The sequence below is a fragment of the Sardina pilchardus genome, chromosome 6 (assembly GCF_963854185.1).
Source record: "Sardina pilchardus chromosome 6, fSarPil1.1, whole genome shotgun sequence".
Taxonomy (NCBI): Eukaryota; Metazoa; Chordata; class Actinopteri; order Clupeiformes; family Clupeidae; genus Sardina; species Sardina pilchardus.
Window position 1 is genome coordinate 21,956,705 of NC_084999.1, and position 25,758 is coordinate 21,982,462.

Below are 25,758 nucleotides of genomic sequence, written 5' to 3' on the forward strand. Positions count from 1 at the left end.
CAAACTATGAAAAAAAGTGTGACTTATAGTCCGGAAAATACGGTAGGTACGGGATGTTAAGAGGCAATGCAGAGAGGCCAGCTCAACGATAAAGAGGAAGAAACAATGGGCTCGTTTCAATAAGAGAAGCCAAGAACAATCGGCAAGGGGAATCGGGAAACTGAGCACTGTCAATATGGCCCTCTGCAAGATGAGATGATAAGAGATAGGCTAGTGGTAGAGATAAGACATCCCATCCTGTCTGAAAAGATACAACTGGACAGTGAATCAACACTGGAAAAAGCAGTTACCAAAATTAGGCAACATGAAGAAAGAAAGAAACAGCAACCCATGGTGAGTGAAACAAAAACTTTAGAACAAAGAGAGGTCAATGTAGACTTTTAGACTTACGAAAAAGTCAAGCAGAGAATACCACACAAAGAAAATGTCCTACGGAAGGGGACAAAAGGATTTCCAGAATGGACAGAAAAATTGTGGGGGATGTGCAGAAGGACCACCACACTCCCTGAATAACTGTGCGGCACGGGAGGCAGAATGCAGAACATGTCAGAATAAAGGACATCACAAGTCAGAACATGCAGAACATGTCAGAATAAAGCAGCGTCCAAAGGAAGGAAACCAGAAACATGGACAAAAACACTGAGAGTGAACGGTCAAGACGTTACGTTCAAGCTGGACACAGGGGCACAACAAGGTTAAAGAGGAGCTCCAAAGAATGAACAAAAATGGACATGATTGTGCCCATGGAAGAACCTACGGATTGGTGTGCAGGCATGGTTGTGGCACCAAAGCCCAAAGGAAAGATCAGGATCTGCTCGGATATGACCCATCAGAATGAGTATACCTGCAGAGAAAGACTCATCTTGACACAGATGCTGACGGGAAGTAAGAAGACTGGAGAGGAAGGAGAGGAAGTAAGGAGGCTGTATTGAGAAACAGTAATAAAGTGAAGTGCAGGCTGATAGATGTCTCCAGTTTAGCTTGGGGATGGCCCCTTCCTGTTCCAACATGACTGCACCAATGCACAAAGCAAGGTCCATAAAGACATGGATGACAGAGTTTGGTGTGGTTGAACTTCACTGGCCTGCACTGAGTCCTGAACTCAACCTGATACAACACCTTTGGGACGAATTAGAGCGGAGAGATAGAGCCAGACATCTCATCCAACATCCGTGTGTTAGCTCACGAAATGCGCGTCAAGAAGAATGATCAAAGATTCCCATAAACACACTCCTAAACCTTGTGAAAAGCCTTCCCAGAAGAGCTGAAGCTCTTGTAACTGCAAAGGGTGGATCGACATCATAAACCCTATGGATTAAGAATGGTATGTCACTTAATTTTATATGGGAGTCAAGGCAGGTGACCCAATACTTTTAGCAAAATAGAGTATAAAATAAAATAAAATAAATTATTGGTGAAAATGTAGTGTGATATATTGGAGTTGGTTGAGTAGACTTAGTCCATTGTTCTGCTACCAAAGCAGCTGATGCAGTGAAACCAAGATCTCTGGAACCAAAGAAACACCAGGTCAGTGATGTCACACACACTCTCACATGCTCTTGTGAAATAGGCAACTCCACGGCTCTTACAGTAATAAACACAAACCTACTTAGAGTGTTTCTTTTTCATGTCTTTCTTGTCAGTGGTGCTGGTTGGCAGTGGCTGGCATGTGCTCTCCTGGACTCCTGGACCTTCAGCACACACACAGGTGGCGGCAGGGAAGGGCCGATCAGCTTCCTGAACTCTTCCTCAGAAAGTGGGCCCTTCCTCACGACTGGGTCCGCAGGGTGCTGCTCTGAAGTCACAGGAAGTGACTGTGTGACCTCAGCGAGTCCATTGCTTTCCTTTGGCACATGTGGTTTCCGTCAAGAGCCCTGTCCACTTCCCCACAACATCGTGTAGCGACATGTTGAGGAGGTTCTCCAGATCTAACTGCAGCCCCAAATGGCAGAACTGTGCAGCATGTGTATGTCCATTAGATGCTGTGGGATCGGAGGAGATGGGCAAATAAGGGAGACGGAGGTATATGTTACTGAAATGTTCTCCTGGTCTGGTAAACGTATTATCTCTGGACCAAAGCTGAGGACCAGATTAGTGAAGAAGGTTCTTACCCAAGGTTTCTGCCATTTTTGTGATGGACATCTTTCGAAGGTGGTTCGTTTTGGAAATTGCTACTACAATGGCAAGGTGCAGACACCAGTTTCGGCAGCTGTCCTCACCACACGCCTAAAAAAAAAAAAAATGCAATCTGAATCCTACACACAAGAAAGGCTGGCCATAAACACTCACAGAGGCAGCTGAAGGCATTTCTCCCAGCCGGACCTGATAGTAGTCTTCAGTAAATCACATGCATCCAGATTATTAATGAATCTGAAAACAGGAGAAATCAAAGACAACCTTACATCACCTATATTGCAAATAACACATCTACACAATATCCATGTCAGAAAAGTGGCATGTCAAAAGTCTTGTAAAGCCAGAAGAAATGTCCTTACCTGGACATTATGTGTTTAGATTGGCCATGTCTCTCTAGGTTTCTTAAAATCAACGCATGGTGCCATACACCTTGACTCCTCGCCAGGTCAATGGCTTCCTGTAAAGTCGATGCACACTATCTTACTACTTGGAAATACATGAATGTGCATGCATGTTATTTTATTGTCCTACTGAACATGAAACATATTACAAAGTAATGTGCACAATCTGCATAAAAAGTTCATTAAAACTACCTTGATTTTGCCAGCAATGAGCAGCCTATAGCGAGATTGGAGGTCCCTTTACCAACGTTATCAAAGGCACTGTCAGCCTCTGGCTCATTGGAATCCAGGCACTTTTGCAGCAGAAGGACAGCTATGTCATTATCAGTGACCATCTACAAAAAAAAATATTAATAAAATAAATAATTAATAAAATAATTTATTTAGGGACATCACCTCACTTACCCTACTGAGAATAACCAATTGTCTCATTTTTATAAACTGTTGTGCATTTTCTGGATTGTTATAGGTTATAGGCTAAATACCAATCTACATGGACCATTTCAATATTCATGGGCATTGTGTATGTTACTGAGAGTATGAACGTTCACTGGGACAGGGACCAGAACATTCTCGACAGTACTGTCACAGTTGTGAAAGGTTACTGAATAGTCATCTGTTCTATATAGCAGATGACTGCTCTCTCTCTCTCTCTATCTCTCTCTGTCTCTCTGTCTCTCTCTCTCTCTCTCTCTCTCTGTCTATCTATCTATCACGTTGTTAAAAAAATAAATCTCTGGGAAGGAACACTTACTCCATTCTTCTTGCAAAGGACAGCCAGAAGGCCCCAGCTCAGGCCAACCACCTCTCTGTGTGGCCTGTTACCAGCATGGAGGAATTGCTCACTGCAACACAGTCAGCTGATGGACCTCAAGGAGAACTCTATCACAGCCAGAGCATTGGAGATGTGGAGACATTTAAGAACGTTTCATTACTGTGGCTATATTTAGAATATAGATTTTAACCTATGGTTATTATAAACATGCTCACCCGTTAGAGAGTTTCTCATCCACGTGTGTTTGAGCAGGGACATCACCCTCGCCACCATGTGAGGCCACGAAAGGGGGACACATTTGGATTGTCTCAACCCCTCAAAGACAACCACCTGTTGCTGTGCTGGTAGGCTATCTTGTTTGTGATGGCAACCGTCTTAAATTTAGACGAGGTAAATGTTTTAACCCTGGGACTGCGGTTAAAAAGCGGCTCGGTAAAGTCTACAGTAGGCTAATCGTGGCTCTCTCTTCGGAAACAGTATCGTAAATGAACCATTTTCAGTGTGTTCCCTGCTTATGAAACGTAATAGTACAGTGCAAGGCAACCAAATGCATCGTCACAATGTCCAAACTGTTTCTCTCATAGCGACTGTTGCCACACAGACTTCACTAAACGGACCATATAAAGAGCCATATAGAAAAGAGACTCTATGAAACGGACCACATCTCACGTTCTACAATCGAACGTCCGCTTCAAGACAGTAGCCTAGGCCTAGGCCATAATCCTTGATGAAAACAATGTAGGCCTAGACTTGATGGACAATTTCAAAATACAAAGTAAAATCACGCATATTAAACATATTTGCCGGGTGCAAGATAAAAAAAACAATATGGTTCAAATATGGAATATTTTTATTGATTACAGTTTTTTCCAATCGTTTACACACAATTTTGAAAACGGGGCTCTTTTTGTCTGAACACATCACACAATTAACCCAACACAACACCTAATCAGCAGAACATAACAGATTGTTAGCAAAATGAAATATTTCTGTCAAAACAATAAACACATTGATAAAACCTTATACTGTTCTCATATCACTAACACATTCTTTGAATGATTCCACACTGTCGCTATCTTATACACACCAACACAATAAATTCAAAACACATCTGTAAAAACCCTCTTTCAATATATGGATCTTATTCAGACATATTGTTTGAGAGCATTAGGATAATTTAGATGACAAAAATATTTTGATGAACCCTCATCAAGCAATGCACAAAACTGATGCTGCAGACAATATTCATTTATTTCACTGTACCAGATGTTCAGTTACAGTGACAAGTCAATCAACAGAAAATGGCAAAATTATAGTTCTTGCTACTGTAAAGTGTAGAAAAATAAAAATCTGTACACAAACAAAAAGTACTGTACACTTACAGTCCCTGAAGAAGAACTAAAGCAACAATACAAACAAGTAACAATACTCTAATCATCTCTCTGTCTAGCTGGATCAGGCCATAAGAGTTCACCACATCACAGGCTATGGGTGCCTCTCATTTGGGTTTTTATACGTCCTCCCTCGCTCCTCTGGCCTCGATCCTCACTGATCGACATAAAGAATGATGGGGCGAAAACAATGGGATAGTCTATCCAGTGTTAGTTATAGATCAGTGGGAACGCCCCTCGAGGATCGAGCATAACACACCTGAGTGCTGCGTTTTCAATTTTGCACGTGTGCTTACACACCTGGTGGATGTGATCATTCAATTTGTTCATTAGTGTGGTCATTGGCAAGCCAGGGCTTTATAATGAGAAGGAAGTACCTAACAATCTTTATCTGTGTCTAAGGTGTGAAAATGTGTTTTACGTTTTGACATTCACTGTGTGTAATGTTTCGCAAAAAGTGTGAAGCTGAATTTGTGCTTACTGTTGTACTACTCTGCGCAGGCGTTTTGCTTCTTAAGTGTTAAGTATTGTTAACTGTCTGTTAATCTTAATTTTAGTGTGTAACCGATTGGAAAAAACTGTAAGTAGGCCTAACGTTTCGGGCTTTTGCAGACCTTCCTCAAGACTAGGGCTGCAAAAGCCCTAAACGGTACTTAATAAATAATATATATATATATATTGTTGGGAGGTCCTCGGTATTCGCATCTTTACGATGCCTTTGATGGACAATTTCAACATGTTTTTCTAAGCAGACCACCACGTGTTTGTCCGACGTGACTTACAACAATAACGAAAAACATTAGGCCTACATTAAGCTACAAAAATGAATATTGTAAACAGATAGCCTAAATTCTAAATTCTATTTGACTTTACACAAACTATTTATTTTAACATGCTGGACGACTGTTTCAGATCACCCTGGGCGGTTGGCCATATTATCGTCTACTGATTGGACCAAAGTTACAGTAGGCCTAGAGCAATCTCACAATATTGGCAAATGCGCTTACAGATTCTATTCTGGGACTATTCCGTTGATATAAAGTCCTACATAAACTGACAGTGATATTGATATTGACATTGACATATTCTTTTACCAACGGACGTTCGACAGTGCTGACAAACCCTCGAATAGGCTCTCTTGCGACGCACAGGTCGCTAGTGTGAATATGCAGGAAGGGTTCAGGACCTTGGACAGCAGTGCGCATACTGCTGTTGTAGCCGATACGTTTTTAGAGATTTCACTCTAGGCAGTCATCATCATAAACATTGAGGTGGACTTACAACTTCCAATATTAAAATATTTCATCCAGATTTTGGGGGGAAAGGCTTTACATTTTGTTAAAGACATGTCGAGGCCAGTTTTCCATACATAAATTAAGCCTAGTCCTATCCATCTCCACTGGAGCCTTCAACATTTTCATGACAAGGCTTATTAAGTGGTATAGGGGTAATTAGGAGCTTACATAGGAGAAATTCATCAAGGGTCTAGTAGCCTATAAGGGTAGAATAAGGTCTTGCAGAATAAGGTATTATAGTGACTTATAATGACTAACAAATGGCTAGTATGCTACTAATATACATGCTAGTAAGCAGCTAATTAATGGTGCATATGTGTGTCTTAATATAACGTGTTACCTATTTCATTAGTTTGTGAATTATGAACATTCCTCTCAAACTGTCCACATGCATGCTTATCCCCATTAAGGGCCTTCCTGATATGGAGGAGAAGGGTCTGGCTGCATCATATGAAGAGATAGGTGGATTGTGTTGAAATGAATAACATGATATTTCTCTTCAGCAGACTATTTGAAAAAGAACCTGTAATTTAAAGATACTTTTAACATACCTCTTCTGGCTTCTGGCTTATCCACTGGCCCAAGAGGGCAAATTAACAGACAGTGCACAAATATCTCCATATTTGAGAGGGAAAGAGGCAGAGAGAGAAAGAGAGAGAGACCCTGGCACACTAACCTGTCAGCACTGCTGGAGAATAGGGAAGTGATTTCAAGCATGTTCTAACCCCTTGAAGGACTACTTCAAGCACTGCAATTATTTACTTTGACACAATTATAGCCTTTCGAGTGGCCCATTAAATCGTTAAACTTTCATTAGATGACTTTTATTCTCTCATAAGTGATCATTTCACTGAGGATTTTTCTAAAGTCTATTTTAAATAATAAAATTTGCTTGCACAATCTTGTTGGAATCTGTAAGGAAAGTAATGGTGTTTTTATTTATAGCATTTATGGTTTTGCCTCCTCCCCATTATTTGTTGCAAATGTTATTAAACTACCTTCCTCGCCATTTTAAATTAATCCAGATTACGCAAGCAAACTGCAGAAGACCTCGGCATCCCCATCTATAATACAGGATAGAGCGAGTGCAATGATACTGAACAAGCAATGCAATTAGATGATATAACATGACTTCTTTCCCCTTCTTGTTTTTAGTTTTACTTTGACTTCTATAAAGTGACCTTGACTGAGAAAAGCAATGTAACTTCTCAATATGATATTATTATCATTAATATGACTGAGTAATTGAAAGGCCTTGGGTATAATCCACAGTATGGCATCCAAACAAACAAACAAACCCATTGTATCATAATTGTTGGTACACATGCAACAGAGATGTCCCCTGTAGCAGCCTAGACCTGTACAGGAGGCTTTGCTGTCTCACAGTCCCTCACGGCACACAGCATGCTAATTATAACTAAAGAATGTAATGCTGTATTCCAAACAGCTGGGAAGTTGGATGTATCCCACTTGGAACTCTCAAGGTCTGAACTGGTGAACAACATCGGAGACAAACAAAGAACAAGGCTGACTGTGAGGTTGACATTTGTTTTATTTTTGAAAAGGCAATTTGACTGTCAGCAGTCCAGCTTCCTTGCTTATACAAACCAATCAGAGATGAAAAAAATGTGCGGGTTAACAGACCCCACAATACTTTGAACACAATCTTCTTTTTTCCATTTCAATAACCTCTTTAAAAATGTTTAGATGCTGCTATTGCTCTGTGACGTCAGATAACTGCATCTCAATGAAGTCGGGGTACATTGATTTGCCCTGACCTAGCGAGGCAAATCGACCTCCCACTTTGACTGGAGTTCCAATGCAACTCTCCTTCTTGGAGGTCATAAATGTCGAACCTCCCAGTTGTCTGGAATGTGGCATAATTCCAAGGAACTACCAATGCATGCAAAAGCGAAAAAGGTGAAATGTCAATCAAAGAAGTAAGAGAAAGTGGGAATGAGAAAGGTGAGATTCAGTTCAATGGAGAGAGATAAAGGGAGACAGGTTCCTTTAAAATGTGCTGCACGATTACACACACAGGTGTTTTTATTAAATATCTCAAAGCTTTATTAATGTCATTTGTAACACCTACTATTTACTGTCAAAATAGCTGCTGTGAAAAAAAAACTTTTTTTTTACGATAAGCAGTTAAAGTCCAATTATACTGTAGGCTGGAAGAATAATGATCTATAAAAACATGGCCACACTCTGATATGATACAGGATTGCCACACCGATAGAAGAGAGCATTCATTTTTGGAAGTCATCTGAATACAAAATAACTGGAACTCTCCTGTTCCAAGGTAGCCATTTTCATTTAATGCTCCCTGGGAGAGTGAAATTAATGATGGTTTCCAACAGCAGCATGAGCATGATAACAATCTCTGACTGTGAGGTTACTGTGGTAGTCAACATAGCCATCCTTTTTTCGTGAGAAATTGAACTTCTCCAAAGTTACACTAAGCTGAGCGATTAAATAGAAATGCAGGACATTTATATTACTGTCATTGAGGATTGTGTTCATTCTTATCACTAAAGTTTCTCAAAAAGTAAAGAAAAGCATGCATGTTCAAAGGCTCATACTGTACATACTAGCCCAACAATGCATCCTTAAAGCCGCAGTCTGTTATCCTAATCCAATACCCTTTTCACAACATCAATAAATTCTGTCAAACTTTGAGGACAATTAAAGGAGACCCCATCCCAAACTACCACACACACTCACTCACTCACACACACACACACACACACACACACACACACACACACACACACACACACACACACACACACACACACACACACACACACACACACACACACACACACACACACACACACACACACACACACACACACGGCTTTGGTGAAAGGCGAAGTTAAGCAGACGGGCTGTGAGAGCAAATGAGACGAATGTGAAGCAGTGGGGCCATGAAGGGCAGTGCCATGCTGCCAGCTGGCACGGGCATTAACGAGGGGCGCAGGACAGCTTTATCCCATCACCTACAATCATCCGCACCTGAGTCTAATCTCGCCAATTACAGGGGAGGTCACACACACGCTTCCCCAATTCATGGCGTCTCAATTACAGACACCCCGAGTAACACCGGCTAGGGACATTTTTTTTACTTTTTTCCCCCCACAGCTGGTGGGAATTTCACGGACGCCTGGTCAAATGACTTTTTAATGTCTCCTTTTTATACTCAAGCAAAATTGTAATGATGTTCCCGGCGCAACATCACCAAAGCTGATGTTTGTCCTTTTTCAATCCCCCGTGAGTGTGCAGGGCACACAATGCAGTGAGATTGGATACAAGAATGACGAAATCAGCACAGTGATATGGCCTTTGTTGGATGATAATGGAGGATGTAATTTAGAGTGTTTCCTCGCCTAGGTATAATGTTGCTTGTGGAATGGCTGTTTTGGAACATTGAGGCCAGTGAGAATTGTGATGTGACCCCCCCACTGAGTCAGTCATTTGAAACAATGGAGCATTGGATGCACAAACGCAAACACAATATAGTTCTGTAAGATGTATACATGTGACCTCACTGCGGCATACTGACTAGTTGACTATTCTGACACATACACTATTATTTGATGGTGGTGCTTTGATCATACTGCTATATATCATGCATCTTAGTTGGCTGAAAGATGGAGAAATGTGCACATTTTGTGGACGTTTTTTCTTCTGTTCCGTTTCCATGCAACAGTTGTCTATTAACTGGGCACTTGATTAGAACAAAGCCTTTTTTAATTTTTTCCTCAGTATGCTGATATGATGGGATTATATTAGAATGTTATCCACTAAATGGTTTACTCAACTGTTTGTTTAACAAATCAAGTGAGATTAGCCTACTCCTTCCTTGTCAATGTTTGGGAATTTCATCATTTCCAGTTAATTAAAAGATACCAAAATAAAATAGGTGTCAGTTATGAAACATTATACTATGATGAGTGGTACAGGATCTCACAGAACTTTCACAAAATGTAGCTTGTGTCCAAAGAATGTTGTACTTACAGTATGTGACATGTCAAAGTTTGAGAAGGTTGACCCTTTACATTGACTTATGAAGTGCAACATTTTGCCCCATGCAAAATTCACGTTTACGCCATCAGTTAAATGTGAGCCAATTCTGATTTTGAATGTGTACCACAGCATGAATGGATTTGGCATTCAGCATTTGGATTCTGATTTTTTTTTTTTAAGTATCGGTTTCAGGCCTCATGTGGAAATATGAGACCACGGATATGTGTCAATGCGACTGCTACCTATACAGGCAGATTGTATTTTCCCTGTAATTTTGAAATTGCAATGCTTAGTCTTTTACTTCTTCGCATTTGCATTACACATAATGCTGCTTTCAAGTGTGCAACTGCCATAATGGTGAAATTAACCCATTAGTGTCCATAGTGGAAGTTTAATGGTCACAGTATGTGGCTACAACAGCAGCTTTTCTTAAACAACTATATCTAGTTGTTGGTCACATGGGTTAACGTTTTTTGAGTTTCTATGAAAAAACCTCTAGAACACTAGGTTGGGAATTTCAGATCATCAAAACATGTTTTACAATCAGGCTAGACTCTTGCAGCACATTTTCAGAGAAACATATTTTACTTGTTCTTGGTTCAGTGTAATGTTCAATGTAATGTCAGTGAGAGAGAAAGAGAGTGACAGTTTTCAACTGCCATTTATTGGATCCCAATTCATCACACCCTCGCGTCACAGAAAAAGTGTGCATGCTGGGGTCAGAAAGCTTTCCATCTCGTTGAATTGTGTGTGTGTGTGTGTGTGTGTGTGTGTGTGTGAATTGATTGAAACATCAAGGAAATGTCAAGAAAAATGCTTACTTGTACTACATTTTTGCATGCATACATGCTGGGCTTGTCAACCTGATATCTGTATATTGGGCTGATAAATCTCTGGCCAGGTTGTCTAGCCATTCTGTTATCAGCTCAGGATCAGGCAGACCATTCCCATTAGCTAAGACTAATTTATTATAAAGTGTACCTTAAAGGAGAATTCCGGTGTGATATTGACTTAAAGTGTGTTAAAACATGATACCGAGTGTGAGCGATTGTCTCAGAGCTGATCTCGACAGGTCGAGATCAGCTCTGAGACAATCGCTCACACTCGGTATCATGTTTCAACACACTTTAAGTCAATATCACACCGGAATTCTCCTTTAAGGTACACTTTGTGCCCTTTGGGTAACAATGGCATACCTAGCTCAACATGCCAGATAGTGCCATTTTTCTGACCTCATGCTGTTTGCACACCAAACTTCGGCTCTGGTTAATTACAAACATTGAAGGAGTCTATGTCGACTGGTTGATCACTTCCGTGCACAGCATGTCGAAATTTCTCTTGTTGATGTCCTGCGAGGGTCTTGGCTCTAAGGATACAAGAGAGACTAGAAATGCCTCGCACTACACATTCTGCTCAACAGCAGTGGCGACCAACACTTGTGGAAAGTGATATGTCCTCTCCCAGATGAATACAGGTTGGCCCTCCAGGGCCTCTCTGCATGCCCCAGGCCACGTGGACTGCACCTCCTTAACCACCAGAGAGAGTGTATGTGAGAGAGAGCGATACAGAGACTCCATGTACATGTGCCTGCCAACTAGAGTAATAATGGCCAAATATGGTCAAATATGTAACTGAAAATGCACCTGCATTTTGAGACAAAACATGATTCGTAAATGTTTGTGCAGCGACAGCGTGTTTTTGTACAAATGAGTCACCCTATGTGACCAAGAACTAAAAGCAGCATGTTAACATAAATGATTGTATCTCAGAAACTACAAGGAGATACATCAAGTGACTGGTACTGTTTCGGGAGAAGTTGTGTTAAGAATATGTGAGTAATTTCAGTGAAAAGCTCATATTTATGATGTAAAATGATTGTTGAACTTATTTTTGTGATTATCTGCATGTAAAAACTCTGACTTACCAATTATGGCATGATAGATATGTGTCACCATGATGTTTAGTGTTGTGTAGTGTGTAGCCACTTGTCCCAAAAGGTCTCACGCCAAATATCAAGTGAAGGCCACTTATAGAACTTAATCTGTGGGCCTATGCCTTCAGTCATTAATTGGTTGAAATGAAAACGGATATGAAAAAGCTGCAATAAGGGTTGTCCACTTTCGTTTCTGCTTCAATATAAAAATGTTAATGGCAATAGCCTATTTTGTGGACTTCTCAAGATACTTTCGGAACAAAAAGTAATTATTACCTGGGGAGGTAAGGTAAAGTAATTATTACCTGGGGGTTTTAGTCCCTTCCATGTCAGTAATTATTCTGACCTCTGTGCATGCAAAAGTGTCAACGATTCGCGGGACACTGAAAAACCGGGCTGCTTGAAACTTGGTGGGCATGTAGCCCCGCAAGGATGACACGGAACCATTGTTTTTCGTTGTCAACCCGCCACACAGGGCCCCACAAAAGGAGGGTATAAAAAGAGGAGCTTTAATCAGGTATCTTTGGCTGGCATGTGCAAAAGGAAATACATGCACATGCACGAAATTATGACTGTATAACAGTCCAGAAAAAATCCGTGGGTAACATTAATCCCATGTGAATATGAAATGTAAATCGAATTTTCTTAATGTTGTGCAAATTGGCCATTTATATCACAGAGATCCTGTGGTAAAATTACTTTAACTCACGTCTCTACATAAAACGAATCCTGTCCGAATAGGCCTTTAAAATGCAAGCTTGTGTTATGTTGTGCATTTGCAGTGGCGTCTGTATGTTTGCTTTCATTTAGGTGACCAAAATTCCTTTGCTGCACATATGCAGGTGGTCTCAAGTTTGAAGCAAATTAGTGAACCAAGTAAACACAGAAACGGGAAATCTAAACAGGCAGAACCGTGCATCAAGGCCTGCCTGTGAGAACAAACGCAGCCACGGTGTACTGAGTTAAGGTCATGTACCTCCTTGAAGCATCAAAATTTTGTAATTTATGGGGAAATAGTTGTTGAGCAGCTTTACTGCCCACAAAATACTTTTTTGACTACAGGCAAGGCAAGGAGCACTAGCACGAACAGACACCCACCCACACTGAGACAAAACCTCTTGATCCATACGCACATGCTTGTGGGCTGGGGCAACAATCACACCGTGTGGATGTATTTGCATTTGCATTCATTTGCAACATCACATTGAGTATGTTATAGTTAATAACACAGAGGGAAAATCTGAGAGAAAATTGATAACCAGCAAATGAGATCCTGAACAAATTCAAGGAACAAACAACTGTAAGGAATGTGCCATCTGTATTTGTCATCTACTTCAGAGTTTGATGAAAGGAAACATACCCTTACCTTCTCTGTGCAAGCAATAACCAAGTCTGAAAACATTAGCTGACCTTAGCACGATTCACTGTAAGTGGGCTCAGTAAACCTATAACTCCTTTAACTATAACTATAACTATAACTCCTACCTAAACCTATAACTCCTTTTCAGCTACAGACTCACCGGTCCAACCCACTGCTTTTATTGTGATATCAACATAAATAGCCAAAAGGTGTTTCTTTTATATCTCTTACTCTCTCTCTCTCTCTCTCTCTCTCTCTCTCTTTTGGGGTGCCAATAAATGTGAAGGGTGCTATATACACGTTTTTAATCTAATTAATCTAATATGTTTTTACAGCTTTGGGGGGTTATACATAAATACAGCTATGACAAGATCAGTAAGGTCCCTCTGCGCTGTCCATAAACTGGCAAAGCAGGACAGGTGCATGTTTTAAACAATGACTACACACACATAAACCTAACTAGCCTTAGATGAATTATCTATGCGGATATGAGGTCAATGTGACTCAAACCCAAAAAGTCCTCCGTATTTTGCCTTGTATCAAAATCCAGTTGTTCTTAAGTCATTAATGGACACTACAGAACAGCAACCACACATAAGATCACTGAGATTATCCTCCAGCACAAACCATTTCCAAACCCTATATAGCTGCCAAATTAATTCATTTTGATTAAAATCCCGAAATTACAGATTACACACAGGAAAATACAAGCATGGTGAGTGTTTGCCTTCTTGCGTTTCCAATAACATGCTCCATCTGCAGCTTTAAGACACACGCGTCAGATCATAAACCAGGACGCTCTTGAGCCATGCTGATTTATCACAACCACACACAAGAGACATTTGTCATGTTTGTCTCTCTTTGTACCGTCTTGTTAACTCTATATGGGCTCTCGTCCCTCTCTACAGGAGGTGTTATTTCATCATGTAAGAGAAATCATTTATACCTTGCGGTTCTTTTTTTAAACGTTGCAGACAGGCGAGTTGGCGAGTTGCGTACGAGCCGTTGCCAGGGGAGTTGTCTGCAATAAAAAGGTGCTCTTAGTCCTAATGAGAGGCTCCCCCAGAGCAGGGGGGGGGGAGCATTTGAAGAGCCTCCATGACATTTGGAATTAAACAAAAGTCCACACGTACACACGAACACGTACGCACATGCACGCACACACACACACACACACACACACACACACACACACACACACACACACAGTAAGTACCATTGTCAGTGGCAGGGAGAAGCACAGAAACTGACACTGAGATGGCAATAGCGGAAAGTGGGGACACCACTGAGAGATGAACTCCCAGCTCCAGAAACTGGAGCGAAAAACACTGTCGATGTGTCTTCTTCACAGTCTCACAGACCAGCCCAGTGGGGAAAGAGTGTGTGTTTAATAGAATCTCATAATACGCCCATTGATAACACATTCATAATGCAGGATTTAGTACACGCAACAGTGGGGTGTACCCCACCCACCCACACACCCACACCCCAACACACACACACACACACACACACACACACACACACACCCCAACACACACACACACACACACACACACACACACACACACACACACACCCCAACGCACACACATACACAGACACACACACACACACACACACACACACACACACACACACACACACACACACACACACACACACACACACCACTCCACCTCAAGACAGACTTAAGCAGGGTAGCTACAGTACCTCCATTTGGGTTCACCTCATTCTGCGTGCCAGAAATTACGCTTCCCAGAGTTTAATTAAGGTAACATTGAAATTCAAATATTCTGAGCTAGATACTCTGGGGGTGGAAGTAAGCACTGCAGTACTCAGGGTCATTGTTTTAATGTTAAATGGACTGCACTTGTAGAGCGGAAATGATACATTTAATATGAAGAGGAGAGGACACATTTTAACATCTGACTTATTTATTGCTTTAGGACTTTTTTGTTGAAAGAGTTATATAAACATGATGCAGCAGAGTTTCAGATGTTCTAGAGAATAAAATAAAAGTTCTGTAGTCGACCTAGCAGTTAATGCATTTTTTTTATAGGCTCTGCTTGACTCAATATAAAATACTAAATAAGAAACTAGAGAGAGATGACAGCACAGCACAGAAGAATGAACCGAACTGTTAAATGATTAAAGGAAATTGTTTAATTAAAATGGACAAACCAGGGGAAGCTTGGCTTTCCTCGGCTTCCGGGGAAAAAAAACGTCACTGCTTTCTTTAAATTTAATTGCTATCTTGGTGGTGTTTTTCCTTAATTGCTAAAGTGAACATTATTACTGTATTATTATTGTTATTGGTATGTAAGGATTTCCATGGTGTGATGAAACTTTCATGACATCTAAATTGGAGGAAAATACACCCAACAGAAATTCATAGGTATTGTCAACGTTTCCACCTAATGGACAATGATACCCACCTAGGTACACAGTTCATTTAGTTTATCAATTTAGAGTAAATGGCAATTTTAGATAAGCCTAGGGCCCGTTTCTTGTACTTTGATTAAACACCAAAACACAGCTGAAAGGTGCTCTCTTGAAACCCCCCAGTAAAATGCTCTTGAAGGCTGTTCTGATGGTGATGTTTGTTCTCTGGCCAATTAAGCTGCTGGCTTATTGCCCGTAGCACGGGGGCATAAGCACTCTCTAATGAAGCTTATATGTTGCGCATGGTGACTGATTTTTGGTGATTTTGCGTTTGCTGCTTTAGCTCGTTGTTGTTTTGGTGTCTGGGCAACTTAGCTATTAGCTTTACCTATAGAGCCTACAGAGTTGCTAGCAACAACACCTGCTTATTGCAGGTGAAGGCTGCTTTGTTGGTGAGTTTGTGTTTGCTGCTTAAGTTTGTTGTAGTATCCCATGTAACATTATGATGAGGCTCATAGCCTACAACAATGGGGCATAAGCAATTGTTAGTTTGCAGATGTAAGATAGCCTATGTTTGTTCTTGCTTTGGTTCTTTCTTTTGACAACGTGGCTATTATCATTGCTTAGTGCCCGCATCAATGGAGGAAAAGTGCTTGCTAGTGCCTATTGTACTTGTTGCGCTAAAAGGCTGTTGAAGTGGTAGCCCACGCCATGTTGTGTAATGTTAAGGTCTGGCTGCTGAGCGGCCACAGTGGTAAATCCCATATCGTTAATACAGTACAGGGAACTTAACACCTAGTCTTAGACTGATCAAAAAACAAACTTCAAAGTAAGTCTACACAGTTACTGACATTGGCTGCGTTTCCCAGATTCGTTAAGAAGCTTTTAAGTGCTAAGAACTTCTTAGGAGCTTTCTTAGAACGTTCTTAGAGCGCTCCTTAGAAGTTCTTAGCACTTCAGAGCTTCTTAACGAATCTGGGAAACGCGGCTACCGTATTAGCTTTTAGTCTTGCATTTGGCTTAATGTAATTCTACTCTGACTACAACATATAGTCTCGGACTAGGCTTAAACCATGTACAGGAAACTGACCTTAGCAAAATATGTAAGGAATAATGTGTAGAACACCAGTCATTGTTGGGAAAACAAGTCCCGACAGGGTCAGGGTTGCTTCGCCCTGAAGGGACTTATTTTCCAGATAATGACCAGCGTAAGCGTTCTATGCATTATCCTGCTTATTATATGGCTACTTGCCAAAACAGAAAAATAATCTCCACATGATATGTCTCAGTACAGTTGTTGGTGTAGTAGACCAGCTCAGTGTGCTTGAAGGCCTCGTCTACATAACAGACACGTGAAGGGGCGAAAACATGTCCACGTGCCAGGGCATTAAATGTGTAACAGCATCCAGTACACGGTAATTGCATGGTAAGCATGTGCATGCCTTTGAAGATGCTGCTTCCTGACGCTAAGACCAAAGCCCATCTCACCAGGAGGAGGGTTAAAGCAGCAGTAATGACAGAGATGATAGCCTGGTTGCCCCAGGGGCAAACATGGAAGCGCCATCTATACACCAGTGAGGACGAGGGGGGAGGGGACTACACCAAGCCCCCACAGATCTGTTGAATCTGAGTGAGAATGCACAGGATTTATTTAATAATGTGGATGCACCCACACATAAACTCCCACACTCATACATCGTCACACATAGCCCTGTTGATCCATTCTTGTGTTGTACCCTCATTGTCTGGGTAAGTTCACCTAATATAATGGCCAAAATACTAACGATCTTTTATGTATAGGCCGAGAGAGAGAGAGAGAGACAGAGAGATGGATTATTAGGGCCCGAGCACCGAGGTGCGGCCACTGAAAGTGGCTGCACCGTAGGTGCAAGGCCCTATTGTTTTTGCTCAGATTATTATTATTAGGGCCCGAGCACCGAGGTGCGGCCACTGAAAGTGGCTGCACCGTAGGTGCAAGGCCCTATTGTTTCTGCTCAGATTATTAGGGCCCGAGCACCGAGGTGCGGCCACTGAAAGTGGCTGCACCGTAGGTGCAAGGCCCTATTGTTTTTGTACAGATTATTAGGGCCCGAGCACCGAGGTGCGGCCACTGAAAGTGGCTGCACCGTAGGTGCAAGGCCCTATTGCTTCTGCTCAGATTATTATTATTATTATTATTATGTCTGTGGATTCCTCTTACAGGTCATGTTTGGCCTTTTTTCACCAACTTGGCATGCTCTAAAACTCTTGAAATTTGGCAGTTACATGTGGAATTGGTAACGCTACTCAGAGACAGAGCTCTGGCCAAGGGTGTGGCTCAGGGACTCTATAGCGCCACCTAGCACGGTGTCTTTTGTGGTTGACACATAAATGCACGAAAATGAACCAAATTTGGTGGGCATATGTGTTGTATTAATCTGAACAACTTTTACATTGAAACTACACAGTGAATCTTAGAAGAATTTGAGTTATGATTATGATTATGATTTTTGCACGTCATGTATTTTGAAACACTTCTCCTAGACGGTTTATCGAAATCATGTCATTTCAGCAGTAAAATGATCTTGAGGGGTTGCTTAAGAGAAATTGCGACCAGATTTTTGAATTTCAAAAGTATATTGAAATGGCGAAGGTTTGAATTATGGCGTATTATTAAAGAAACAGGAAGTTGGTGTTATAGGCAGAAAACAGTGACTAATTTGGATGTAATTTGGCAGCTACATGTGGAATTGCTACTGCTACTCAGAGACAGAGCGCTGGCCTAAGGTGTGGCTGAGGGACTCTATAGCGCCACCTAGCAGTGCATTGTCTGTTGTGGTTGACACATACATTAACGAAAATGAACCAAATTTGGTGGACTTGTGTGTTATTGCTATGGCTAGTCAGAGACAGAGCTCTGGCCAAGGGTGTGGCTTCGGGACTCTACAGCGCCACCTAGCAGCATGTTATATGTTGTGGTTGACACAAACATTCACGAAAATGAACCAAATTTGGTGGACTTGTGTGTTATTGCTTTGGCTAGTCAGAGACAGGGCTCTGGCCTAGGGTGTGGCTTAAGGACTCTATAGCGCCACCTAGCGCATTGTCTGTTGTGGTTGACACACACATTCACGAAAATGAACCAAATTTGGTGGACTTGTGCGTTATTACTATCCATAGTCAGATTTAGAGTTCTGGCCTAGGGTGTGGCTTAGGGACTCTATAGCGCCACCTAGTGTGTTGTCTGTTGTGGTTGACACATACATTCAGGAAAATTGACCAAATTTGGTGGGCATGTGTGTTATTGCTATGGCTAGTCAGAGACAGAGCTCTGGCCAAGGGTGTGGCTTCGGGACTCTACAGCGCCACCTAGCAGCATGTTATCTGTTGTGGTTGACACAAACATTCACGAAAATGAACCAAATTTGGTGGACTTGTGTGTTATTGCTTTGGCTAGTCAGAGACAGGGCTCTGGCCTAGGGTGTGGCTGAAGGACTCTATAGCGCCACCTAGCGCTTTGTCTGTTGTGGTTGACACACACATTCACGAAAATGAACCAAATTTGGTGGGCTTGTGCGTTATTGCTATCGATAGTCAGATTTAGAGTTCTGGCCTAGGGTGTGTGGCCTTAGGGACTCTTTAGCGCCACCTAGTGCGTTGTCTGTTGTGGTTGACACATACATTCAGGAAAATTGACCAAATTTGGTGGGCATGTGTGTTGCTCAAGCACATGCCCATCAACATGCACATGGTGCTTTATTAGATTCCGAAATGTCACAGGTCTCCGCACCGCAGGTGCTCGGGCCCGCCATCGCCGCTTGCGGCTATATTTATTATTAGGGCCCGAGCACCGAGGTGCGGCCGCTGTAGCAGCGGCTGCACCGTAGGTGCAAGGCCCTATTGTTTTTGCTCAGATTATTAGGGCCCGAGCACCGAGGTGCGGCCACTGAAAGTGGCTGCACCGTAGGTGCAAGGCCCTATTGTTTCTGCTCAGATTATTATTATTATTATTCTTTTTCCGTCTTACCTGTTTTTTTTTTTTCACCAACTTGGCATGCTCTAAAACTCTTGTAATTTGGCAGCCATTTGTAGAATTGCAATCGAAACTCAGAGACAGAGCTTTGGCCTAGGGCGTGGCTCAGGGACTCTATAGCGCCACCTATCACGCTGTCTGTTGTGGTTGACACATGCATTCACGAAAATGGCCCAGATTTGGTGGGCGTGTGTGTTGTATTAATCTAAACAATTTTTACATTTACACTCTATAGCAAATATTCGAAGAATTTGAGTTATGGTTATGATTATGAATTTTGCACATCATGTATTTTGAAACACTTCTCCTAGACGGTTTATCGAAATCATGTCATATAAGCACTAAAATGATCTTGAGGGGTTGCCCGAGAGGAATTGCGACCAGATTTTTGAATTTCAAAAGTATATCGAAAGGGCGAAGGTTTGAACCTAGGTGTCTTATAAAAGGAACAAAAAGTTGGTGTTATAGGCAGAAAACAGTGACTAATTTGGATGAAATTTGATGGAGTATTAGTTAGTGTGTTTGTAGTGACAGTCATATACAAAGTTTTGAATTTGGTGTTGTTTGTGATTTTTAAAAGCGCATTAATGATTGTGGTGGACACAGTTTTAGCTAAAATATTTTGAAGCGAGTTGATGAATAATGATAATCATATCAACCTATGCTGCAATTTCGACGTAAACCACATTAACAGAAAGTGAGTTATTTAGGTTTTCATATGACTATGGTCTCTCCTATCCGCTCCTTGCTGCCCGCGCGTGTTACACACAGAACTACCTAGCCGCTCCCTCACTGTGGCTCACCCACTCTCCCCTCCTTGTTTCTTTCCTTCCCCCCACAGTTATTCACACTTTCCCCTCTCTCCCAGCTGGATGTCTCTCTCTCCTCCCCCGCTCTCCACACAGAGACACAGACACAGACACAGACACAGACACACACACACACACACACACACACACACACACACACACACACACACACAGAGTCAAGAATGACAGTGTGATGCAAAGTAAAAGGTAAAAAAAAGATCATGTGTATAAAGATTTTATTCAGGTTAAGTCATTTTTGTGATTGAATTGGGGACTGACTGAGTAAGACCCAAGTTCTAATCCTCATAAAAATTTGTCTTTGCCTTGTGTGTTGCCACCTCTAGTCTGAGACAGAGCCCTGGCCTAGCGTGTGGCTTAGGGACTCCTGGTCACTCACTCACTCACTCACTCACTCACTCACACACTCACACACACACACACACAATATTATTATTCTCTCTTCGTCTTAGCCCGTTTGGCCGTTTCACCAACTTGGCATGCTCCAAAACTCTTGTAATTTGGCAGGCATATGTAGAATTGCATTTGATACTGAGAGACAGAGCCCTGGCCTAGGGTGTGGCTCAGGGGGTCTATAGCACCACCTATCGCGCTGTCTGTTGTGGTTGACATGTGCATGCATGAAAATGAACCAAATTTGGTAGGCAGATGTGTTGTATAAATCTAAACAACTTTTACATTTACACTACATAGTGAATCTTAAACAAATTTGAGTTATGATTATGATTATGATTTTTGCACATCATGTATTTTGAAACACTTATCCTAGACGGTTTATCGAAATCATGTCATATGAGCAGTAAAAGGATCTTGAGGGTTTGCCCGAGAGGAATTGTGAACAGATTTTTGAATTTTCGAAGCATATCGAAATGGCGAAGGTTTGAATTATGGCGTCTTATTACGAAACAGGAAGTTGGTGTTATAAGCAGAAAATAGGTTATAAATTGGATGTAATTTGGCAGCTACATGTGGAATTGCTTCTGCTAGTCAGGGACAGAGCTCTGGCCTAAGGTGTGGCTTCGGGACTCTATAGCGCCACCTAGTAGCACGTTATCTGTTGTGGTTGACACAAACATTCACGAAAATGAACCAAATTTGGTGGATTTATGTGTTTTTGCTATCGCTAGTCAGAGACAGAGCTCTGGCCTAAGGTGTGGCTTAGGGACTCTATAGCGCCACCTAGTAGCACGTTATCTGTTGTGGTTGACACAAACATTCACGAAAATGAACCAAATTTGGTGGACTTATGTGTTATTGCTATCACTAGTCAGAGACAGAGCTCTGGCCTAAGGTGTGGCTTCGGGACTCTATAGCGCCACCTAGTAGCACGTTATCTGTTGTGGTTGACACAAACATTCACGAAAATGAACCAAATTTGGTGGATTTATGTGTTTTTGCTATCGCTAGTCAGAGACAGAGCTCTGGCCTAAGGTGTGGCTTAGGGACTCTATAGCGCCACCTAGTAGCACGTTATCTGTTGTGGTTGACACAAACATTCACGAAAATGAACCAAATTTGGTGGACTTATGTGTTATTGCTATCGCTAGTCAGAGACAGAGCTCTGGCCTAGGGTGTGGCTTAGGGACTCTATAGCGCCACCTAGTAGTACGTTATCTGTTGTGGTTGACACAAACATTCATGAAAATGAACCAAATTTGGTGGACTTACTGTATGTGTTATTGCTATCGCTAGTCAGAGACAGAGCTTTGGCCTAGGGTGTGGCTTAGGGACTCTATAGCGCCACCTAGTGCGTTGTCTGTTGTGGTTGAAACATACATTCACGAAAATGAACCAAATTTGGTGGACACATGTGTTATTGCGATCGCTATTGAGGGTGTGGCTTAGGGACTCTATAGCGCCACCTAGCGTGTTAGCCCTTTTGGGTTGACATTTACATTCACAAAAATGAATCAAATTTCATGAGCTTGTGTGTTATTACTGCCGCTAGTGAAAAACAGCTCTGGCCTAGGGTGTGGCTTAGGGACTCTATAGCACCACCTAGCGCGTTGTCTGTTGTGGTTGACACATACATTCAAGAAAATTGACCAAATTTGGTGGCCATGTGTGTTGCTCATGCACATGCCCACCAACACGCCTCATGTTGCTTTGTTAGATTCCGAAATGTCACAGGTCTCCGCACCGCAGGTGCTCGGGCCCGCCATCGCCGCTTGCGGCTATATTTAGGGCCCGAGCACCGAGGTGCGGCCGCTGTAGCAGCGGCTGCACCGTAGGTGCAAGGCCCTATTGTTTCTGCTCAGATTATTAGGGCCCGAGCACCGAGGTGCGGCCACTGAAAGTGGCTGCACCGTAGGTGCAAGGCCCTATTGTTTTCGCTCAGATTATTATTATTAGGGCCCGAGCACCGAGGTGCGGCCGCTGTAGCAGCGGCTGCACCGTAGGTGCAAGGCCCTATTGTTTTTGCTCAGATTATTCTTCTTATTATTCTCTTTTCCTCTTAGCCCGTGCGGCCCTTTTTCACCAACTTGGCATGCTCCAAAACTCTTGTAATTTGGTAGCTACATGTGGAATTATTGTCGCTACTCAGAGACAGAGCTCTGGCCACGGGTGTGGCTCAGGGACTCTATAGCGCCACCTAGAGCGATTTCTGTTGTGTTTGACACATACATGCACGAAAATGAACCAAATTTAGTGGGCATGTGTGTTGTATTAATCCAAACAACTTTTACATTGGAACTATATAGTAAATATTAAAAGAATTTGAATTATGTGATATTTTCTGATTTTTGCACATCATGTATTTTGAAACACTTCTCCTAGACGGTTTGTCGAAATCATGTCATTTTAGCAGTAAAATGATCTTGAGGGGTTGCCCAAGAGAAATTGCGAACAGATTTTTGAATTTCAAAACTATATCGAAATGGCGAAGGTTTGAACCTAGGTGTCTTATAAAAGGAACAAAAAGTTGGTGTTATAGGCAGAAAACAGTGACTAATTTGGATGAAATTTAATAGAGTATTAGTTAGTGTGTTTGTAGTGACAGTCATATACAAAGTTTTGAATTTGGTGTTGTTTGTGTTTTTTAAAAGCGCATTAATGATTGTGGTGGACATAGTTTTAGCTAAAATATTTTGAAGCAAGTTGATGAATAATAATAATCATATTAACCTATGCTGCAATTTTGACTTTAACCACATTAACAGAAAGTGAGTTACTTAGGTTTTCATATGAGGATGGCTCTGTGTTACTATCTTTCCTCATCCGCGCCTTCATGTTGGTCCTGTTACACACACAGAACCACATGTAACCGCACACACATTACACACGCGCAAGCTTTCCAGAGAGTTACGCACACACACGGCCTCCTCCTTGACCCCTCTGCCTCCCTCCCTCTCTCTCTTTCTATCTTAGCCCCATGCCCCCCCCCCCCCTCATTTGCATACCGACCCCCCACACACTCTCTCACCCATCCCCCATGCCTCTCTGGTGGTGGTAAGAAGGCCAACAGATGATAACCCAACTTGAGGATGAGAGAAGGCACCACAATCCTGCAACTTATTTGCCATGTGTGTGTGTGACAACACCTTGGTTAATAGATCTTAAACTTTCCTTAATATTAGACAATGATTAAAGAAGGCTTAAGAACGCTCTGTCGGGTTGTCTGTTGTGGTTGACACATACATTCACAAAAATGAACCAAATTTGGTGGGTTTGTGTGTTATTGCTATCTCTAGTCAGAGACAGAGCTCTGGCCTAGGGTGTGGCTAAGGGACTCTATAGCGCCACCTAGTGCATTGCCTGTTGTGGTTGACACATACATTCACGAAAATTAACCAGATTTGATGGGCTTGTGTGTTATCCCTATTGCTAGTCAGAGACAAACTCTGGCCCAAGGTGTGGCTTAGGGACTCTATAGCGCCACCTAGAGCATTGTTTGTTGTGGTTGACACAAACATTCACAAAAATGAACCAAATTTGGTGGGCTTGTGTGTTATTGCTGCCGCTAGATAAAAACAGAGCTCTGGCCTCGGTTGTGGCTTAGGGACTCTATAGCGCCACCTAGCACATTGCCTGTTGTGGTTGACACGTACATTCACGAAAATTAACCAAATTTGATGGGCTTGTGTGTTATTCCTATTGCTAGTCAGAGACAGAGCTCTGGCCAAAGGTCTGACTTAGGGACTCTATAGCGCCACCTAGAGCATTGTTTGTTGTGGTTGACACAAACATTCACAAAAATGAACCACATTTGGTGGGCTTGAGTGTTATTGCTGCCGCTAGATCAAGACAGAGCTCTGGCCTCGGGTGTGGCTTAGGGACTCCATAGCGCCACCTAGTAGCACATTATCTGTTGTGGTTGAAACAAACATTCACGAAAATGAACCAAATTTGGTGGACTTATGTGTTATTGCTATCACTAGTCAGAGACAGAGCTCTGGCCTAGGGTGTGGCTTAGGGACTCTATAGCGCCACCTAGAAGCACGTTATCTGTTGTGGTTGACACAAACATTCACGAAAATGAACCAAATTTGGTGGACTTATGTGTTATTGCTATCGCTAGTCAGAGACAGAGCTTTGGCCTAGGTTGTGGCTTAGGGACTCTATAGCGCCACCTAGTGCGTTGTCTGTTGTGGTTAAAACATATATTCACGAAAATGAACCAAATTTGGTAGGCACATGTGTTATTGCCATCGCTATTCAGAGACAGAGCTCTGGCTGAGGGTGTGGCTTAGGGACTCTATAGCGCCACCTAGCGTGTTACCCGTTTTGGGTTGACATTTACATTCACAAAAATGAATCAAATTACACAAGCTTGTGTGTTATTACTGCCGCTAGTGAAGAACAGCTCTGGCCTAGGGTGTGGCTTAGGGACTCTATAGCGCCACTTAGCACGTTGTCTGTTGTGGTTGACACATACATTCAAGAAAATTGACCAAATTTGGTGGCCATGTGTGTTGCTCATGCACATGCCCACCAACACGCCTCATGTTGCTTTGTTAGATTCCGAAATGTCACAGGTCTCCGCACCGCAGGTGCTCGGGCCCGCCATCGCCGCTTGCGGCTATATTTATTATTATTATTATAGTTTTTTCCTCCTTACCTGTTTTTTTTTTTTCACCAACTTGGCATGCTCTAAAACTCTTGTAATTTGGCAGCCATTTGTAGAATTGCAATCGAAACTCAGACACAGAGTTTTGGTCTAGGGCGTGGCTCAGGGACTCTATAGCGCCACCTATCACGCTGTCTGTTGTGGTT